Here is a 7,586-nt window from a genome sequence, read left to right as displayed (position 1 = left end):
GCCTAACATAACAAAAATTGGGCTGTAGGCAATTTAAAATTGGTTCCAGGGGAACACGGGCGGCAGTAGACAGGTCAGTGGAGGCCTAGTGGAAGGAGGGACCGCAGACAGGCTTCGAAGCCCTAACATAATAAATTGGGCTGGCTGTAGGCAATTTAAAATTGGTTCCAGGGGAACACGGGCGGCAGTAGACAGGTCAGTGGAGACCTAGTGGAAGGAGGGACCGCAGACAGGCTTTGAAGCCCTAACATAATAAATTGGGCTGGCTGTAGGCAATTTAAAATTGGTTCCAGGGGAACACGGGCAGCAGTAGACAGGTCAGTGGAGGCCTAGTGGAAGGAGGGACCGCAGACAGGCTTCGAAGCCCTAACATAATAAATTGGGCTGGCTGTAGGCAATTTAAAATTGGTTCCAGGGGAACACGGGCAGCAGTAGACAGGTCAGTGGAGGCCTAGTGGAAGGAGGGACCGCAGACAGGCTTCGAAGCCCTAACATAATAAATTGGGCTGGCTGTAGGCAATTTAAAATTGGTTCCAGGGGAACACGGGCGGCAGTAGACAGGTCAGTGGAGGCCTAGTGGAAGGAGGGACCGCAGACAGGCTTCGAAGCCCTAACATAATAAATTGGGCTGGCTGTAGGCAATTTAAAATTGGTTCCAGGGGAACACGGGCAGCAGTAGACAGGTCAGTGGAGGCCTAGTGGAAGGAGTGACCGCAGACAGGCTTCGAAGGCCTAACATAAGAAAAATGTCAATACAATGGTATTGACAGTGCCAGGCATTGAAGGATGTCAGCGCATAGACTAAACATTGGTGGAGCTGTGAGAGAAAATTTTGCAAGTCGTAGAGCACTGTTTGACCTGGGGGGAGGGACTGTCTTGTGGCCGGCGGTACAGGCCCAGGGCCCCTCATATTACAACGGTGTGTCTGACGTTGGGTGCGCACCACCACCGCCAGACACTTTATTGTACTATGAGGGACCTAGCGGCAGTGCCGTCGACCAAAAGCGGGCACACCCACCTCTTCAGACAAACAGTACTCTCACGGGTGCTGGCGCCAAGTGGCGATACCACGGCCCCGTGTGGGGACTTTGGCCATTTAGGGAGGTGTTAACATGTCGGATGCTGGACAATCAGGTGCTGCAAATTACGAGATTGGAAAAGTCGTTCAGAATAGTCCACAGGCAAGACCTTTACATAGGAAAGCTAGGTGTCAGCCGGGCAAGGTGGGGCAAAAGATTTCGAAATCCAGTTGTGGTTCATTTTAATGAAGGTTAGATCATCTACATTTTGGGTAGCCAGACGAGTCCTTTTTTCTGTTAGTATTGAACCTGCAGCACTGAATACTCTTTCTGATAGGACACTAGCTGCCGGGCAAGCAAGCTCCTGCAATGCATATTCTGCCAATTCTGGCCAGGTGTCTAATTTTGATGCCCAGTAATCAAATGGGAATGATGGTTGAGGGAGAACATCGATAAGGGATGAAAAATAGTTTGTAACCATACTGGACAAATGTTGTCTCCTGTCACTTTGAATTGATGCTGCAGTACCTGTCCTGTCTGCGGTCATAGCAAAATCACTCCACAACCTGGTCAGAAAACCCCTCTGGCCAACGCCACTTCTGATTTCTGCCCCTCTAACTCCTCTGGTCTGCTGGCCCCTGCAGCTCGTGTGAGAACGATTATGGGCGCTGTGTGCAGGGAATGCCAGAAGCAAACGGTCAACAAGAGTTGATTGTTTGGTTGCTAATATTAGTTCCAAGTTCTCATGTGGCATTATATTTTGCAATTTGCCTTTATAGCGAGGATCAAGGAGGCAGGCCAACCAGTAATCGTCATCGTTCATCATTTTAGTTATGCGTGTGTCCCTTTTGAGGATACGTAAGGCATAATCCGCCATGTGGGCCAAAGTTCCAGTTCTCAAATCTCCGGTTGTGCTTGGTTGAGGGGCAGTTTCAGGCAAATCCACGTCACTTGTGTCCCTCCAAAAACCAGAACCCAGCCTTGCCGCGCCACCAATTTCCAGTGGCCCCGGAAAAGCTTCCTCATTAAAAATATAATCATCCCCATCATCCTCCTCGTCCTCCTCCTCCTCTTCGCCCGCTAACTCGTCATGTACACTGCCCTGGCCAGACAATGGCTGACTGTCATCAAGGCTTTCCTCTTCCTCAGCTGCAGACGCCTGATCCTTTATGTGCGTCAAACTTTGCATCAGCAGACGCATTAGGGGGATGCTCATGCTTATTATGGCGTTGTCTGCACTAACCAGCCGTGTGCATTCCTCAAAACACTGAAGGACTTGACACATGTCTTGAATCTTCGACCACTGCACACCTGACAACTCCATGTCTGCCATCCTACTGCCTGCCCGTGTATGTGTATGCTCCCACAAAAACATAACAGCCCGCCTCTGTTCGCACAGTCTCTGAAACATGTGCAGTGTTGAGTTCCACCTTGTTGCAACGTCTATGATTAGGCGATACTGGGGAAGGTTCAAAGAACGCTGATAGGTCTGCATACGGCTGGAGTGTACGGGCGAACGGCGGATATGTGAGCAAAGTCCACGCACTTTGAGGAGCAGGTCGGATAACCCCGGATAACTTTTCAGGAAGCACTGCACCACCAGGTTTAAGGTGTGAGCCAGGCAAGGAATGTGTTTCAGTTGGGAAAGGGAGATGGCAGCCATGAAATTCCTTCCGTTATCACTCACTACCTTGCCTGCCTCAAGATCTACAGTGCCCAGCCACAACTGCGTTTCTTTCTGCAAGAACTCGGACAGAACTTCCGCGGTGTGTCTGTTGTCGCCCAAACACTTCATAGCCAATACAGCCTGCTGACGTTTGCCAGTAGCTGCCCCATAATGGGAGACCTGGTGTGCAACAGTGGCAGCTGCGGATGGAGTGGTTGTGCGACTGCGGTCTGTGGACGAGCTCTCGCTTCTGCAGGAGGACGAAGAGGAGGAGGAGGGGGTGCGAACGGCTACAGCCAACTGTTTAATAGACCGTGGGCTAGACAGAACTGTCCCAAACTTGCTGTCCCCTGTGGACCCTGCATCCACCACATTTACCCAGTGTGCCGTGATGGACACGTAACGTCCCTGGCCATGCCTACTGGTCCATGCATCTGTTGTCAGGTGCACCTTTGTGCACACAGATTGCCTGAGTGCATGGACGATGCGCTCTTTAACATGCTGGTGGAGGGCTGGGATGGCTTTTCTGGAAAAAAAGTGTCGACTGGGTAGCTCGTAGCGTGGTACAGCGTAGTCCATCAGGGCTTTGAAAGCTTCGCTTTCAACTAACCGGTAGGGCATCATCTCTAACGAGATTAGTCTAGCTATGTGGGCGTTCAAACCCTGTGTACGCGGATGCGAGGCTAAGTACTTCCTTTTTCTAACCATAGTCTCATGTAGGGTGAGCTGGACTGGAGAGCTGGAGATCGTGGAACTAGCGGGGGTGCCGGTGGACATGGCAGACTGAGAGATGGTGGGAGATGGTATTGTTGCCGCCGGTGCCCTAGATGCAGTGTTTACTACTACGAAACTGGTGATTCCCTGACCCTGACTGCTTTGGCCTGGCAAAGAAACCTGCACAGATACTGCAGGTGGTGCGGAAAATGGTGGCCCTACACTGCCGGAAGGGATGTTGCGTTGCTGACTAGCTTCATTGGCCGAGGGTGCTACAACCTTAAGGGACGTTTGGTAGTTAGTCCAGGCTTGCAAATGCATGGTGGTTAAATGTCTATGCATGCAACTTGTATTGAGACTTTTCAGATTCTGTCCTCTGCTTAAGGTAGTTGAACATTTTTGACAGATGACTTTGCGCTGATCAATTGGATGTTGTTTAAAAAAATGCCAGACTGCACTCTTTCTAGCATCGGATACCTTTTCAGGCATTGCAGACTGAGCTTTAACCGGATGGCCACGCTGTCCTCCAACGCGTTTTGGGCAAGATACGGGCCCGGCAGATGGAACCTGTTGCGATGTTGATGCCTGCTGCGGCCCCTCCTCCTCCGCTTCAGAACTGCTGCCGCCTGCACCCTGTTCCCCCAATGGCTGCCAATCGGGGTCAAGAACTGGGTCATCTATTACCTCTTCTTGTAGCTCGTGTGCAACTTCGTCTGTGTCACCGTGTCGGTCGGTGGTATAGCGTTCGTGATGGGGCAACATAGTCTCATCAGGGTCTGATTCTTGATCATTACCCTGCGAGGGCAATGTTGTGGTCTGAGTCAAAGGACCAGCATAGTAGTCTGGCTGTGGCTGTGCATCAGTGCACTCCATGTCAGATTCAACTTGTAATGGGCATGGACTGTTAACTGCTTCACTTTTTAAGCCAGGGACGGTATGTGTAAAGAGCTCCATGGAGTAACCCGTTGTGTCGCCTGCTGCATTCTTCTCTGTTGTTGTTTTTGCTGAAGAGGACAAGGAAGCGACTTGTCCCTGACCGTGAACATCCACTAACGACGCGCTGCTTTGACATTTACCAGTTTCACGAGAGGAGGCAAAAGAGCTAGAGGCTGAGTCAGCAAGATAAGCCAAAACTTGCTCTTGCTGCTCCGGCTTTAAAAGCGGTTTTCCTACTCCCAGAAAAGGGAGCGTTCGAGGCCTTGTGTAGCCAGACGACGAACCTGGCTCCACAGCTCCAGACTTAGGTGCAATATTTTTTTCCCACGACCAGCTGATGCTCCACCACTACCACTACCCTCATTACCAGCTGACAATGAACGCCCCCGGCCACAACCTCTTCCACCAGACTTCCTCATTGTTTTAAAAACGTAAACAAACTAACGGTATTTGTTGCTGTCACACAAATTACACGGTGAGCTATAACTTAAGTATGATTTAGCTACCCCTTTACAGGTGAGTGAGACCACAACGAAAATCAGGCACAATGTTACACACTCTGTTGTTGGTGGCAACAAATGAGAGAGATGCCACACACGCAGGACTGTCACTGAAGCACAAATGTAAATATTAATCTCCCACTGATTTGATTTTTTTTTTTTTTTTCAGGGAGACTTTAGGAAAAAAAAATAATAGAATAAAATGATTTTTTCAGGAAGAATTTAGAAACCAAATAAAATAAAATGATTTTTTCAGGGAGAATTTAGAAAACAAATAAAACAAAAAAAGGCTTTCTATGGCCCACTGAGTGAGAGATGACGCACACAGGAGTCAGGAGTGGCACACAAGCCCAGAGGCCAATATTTATCTCCCACTGATTGATGTAGTGATTTTTTCAGGTAGATTTTGGAACCCAAATCAAGCTAAAAAAATAATAGGCTTTCTATGGCCCACAATTGGAGAGAGAGAGAGAGAGAGAGATGGCACACACAGGAGTCAAGACTGGCACACAAGCAGAAAGGGCAATATTAATCTCCCACTGATTTGTTTTTTTTTTTTTTTTCAGGGAGACTTTAGGAAAAAAAATAATAGAATAAAATGATTTTTTCAGGAAGAATTTAGAAACCAAATAAAATAAAATGATTTTTTCAGGGAGAATTTAGAAAACAAATAAAACAAAAAAAGGCTTTCTATGGCCCACTGAGTGAGAGATGACGCACACAGGAGTCAGGAGTGGCACACAAGCCCAGAGGCCAATATTTATCTCCCACTGATTGATGTAGTGATTTTTTCAGGTAGATTTTGGAACCCAAATCAAGCTAAAAAAATAATAGGCTTTCTATGACCCACAATTGGAGAGAGAGAGAGAGATGGCACACCCAGGAGTCAAGACTGGCACACAAGCAGAAAGGGCAATATTAATCTCCCACTGATTTTTTTTTTTGTTTTTTCAGGGAGACTTTAGGAAAAAAAATAATAGAATAAAATGATTTTTTCAGGAAGAATTTAGAAACCAAATAAAATAAAATGATTTTTTCAGGGAGAATTTAGAAAACAAATAAAACAAAAAAAGGCTTTCTATGGCCCACTGAGTGAGAGATGACGCACACAGGAGTCAGGAGTGGCACACAAGCCCAGAGGCCAATATTTATCTCCCACTGATTGATGTAGTGATTTTTTCAGGTAGATTTTGGAACCCAAATCAAGCTAAAAAAAATAATAGGCTTTCTATGGCCCACAATTGGAGAGAGAGAGAGAGAGATGGGACACCCAGGAGTCAAGACTGGCACACAAGCAGAAAGGGCAATATTAATCTCCCACTGATTTGTTTTTTTTTTTTTTTCAGGGAGACTTTAGGAAAAAAAGTAATAGAATAAAATGATTTTTCAGGAAGAATTTAGAAACCAAATAAAATAAAATGATTTTTTCAGGGAGAATTTAGAAAACAAATAAAACAAAAAAAGGCTTTCTATGGCCCACTGAGTGAGAGATGACGCACACAGGAGTCAGGAGTGGCACACAAGCCTAGAGGCCAATATTTATCTCCCACTTTTTTTTTTGTTCCAGGGAAAATTTATAAACCCAATAAAAAAAATAATAAATAGGCTTTCTATGGCCCACTATCTGAGAGAGAGAGAGAGAGATGGCACGCTTAGGACTGGCACACAAGCCCAAAGGCCAATATTAATCTCCCTTTTTTTTTCAGGGAGAATTTATAAAACCAAAAAAAAATAAATAAATAGGCTTTCTATGGCCCACTATTTGTGAGAGAGATGGCACGCTCAGGACTGGCACACAAGCCCAGAGGCCAATATTAATCTCCCACTTTTTTTTTTTTGTTCCAGGGAAAATTTATAAACCCAATAAAAAAAATAATAAATAGGCTTTCTATGGCCCACTATCTGAGAGAGAGAGATGGCACGCTTAGGACTGGCACACAAGCCCAAAGGCCAATATTAATCTCCCACTGATTGATTTATTGATTTTTTCAGGTAGAATTTAGAACCCAAATAAAGCAAAAAAAAAAAAAAGGGCTTTCTATGGCCCACTGAGTGAGTGATGATGCACACAGGAGTCAGGAGTGGCACACAAGCCCTGAGGCCAATATTTTTCTCCCACTGATTGATGTAGTGATTTTTTCAGGTAGATTTTAGAACCCAAATCAAGCAAAAAAATAAATAGGCTTTCTATGGGCCGCTATTTGTGAGAGAGATGGCACGCTCAGGACTGGCACACAAGCCCAGAGGCCAATATTAATCTCCCACTTTTTTTTTTTTTGTTCCAGGGAAAATTTATAAACCCAATAAAAAAAATAATAAATAGGCTTTCTATGGCCCACTATCTGAGAGAGAGAGATGGCACGCTTAGGACTGGCACACAAGCCCAAAGGCCAATATTAATCTCCCACTGATTGATTTATTGATTTTTTTCAGGTAGAATTTAGAACCCAAATAAAGCAAAAAAAAAAAAAAAAGGGCTTTCTATGGCCCACTGAGTGAGTGATGATGCACACAGGAGTCAGGAGTGGCACACAAGCCCTGAGGCCAATATTTTTCTCCCACTGATTGATGTAGTGATTTTTTCAGGTAGAGTTTAGAACCCAAATCAAGCAAAAAAATAAATAGGCTTTCTATGGCCCACTGACTGAGAGATGGCACACACAGGAGTCAAGAGTGGCACACAAGCCCTGAGGCCAATATTTTTCTCCCACTGATTGATGTAGTGATTTTTTCAGGTAGATTTTAGAACCC

This window comes from Ranitomeya imitator, chromosome 5 (genome assembly GCF_032444005.1).
Source record: "Ranitomeya imitator isolate aRanImi1 chromosome 5, aRanImi1.pri, whole genome shotgun sequence".
Classification (NCBI taxonomy): domain Eukaryota; kingdom Metazoa; phylum Chordata; class Amphibia; order Anura; family Dendrobatidae; genus Ranitomeya; species Ranitomeya imitator.
Note: the sequence above shows the minus strand (reverse complement) of the source record.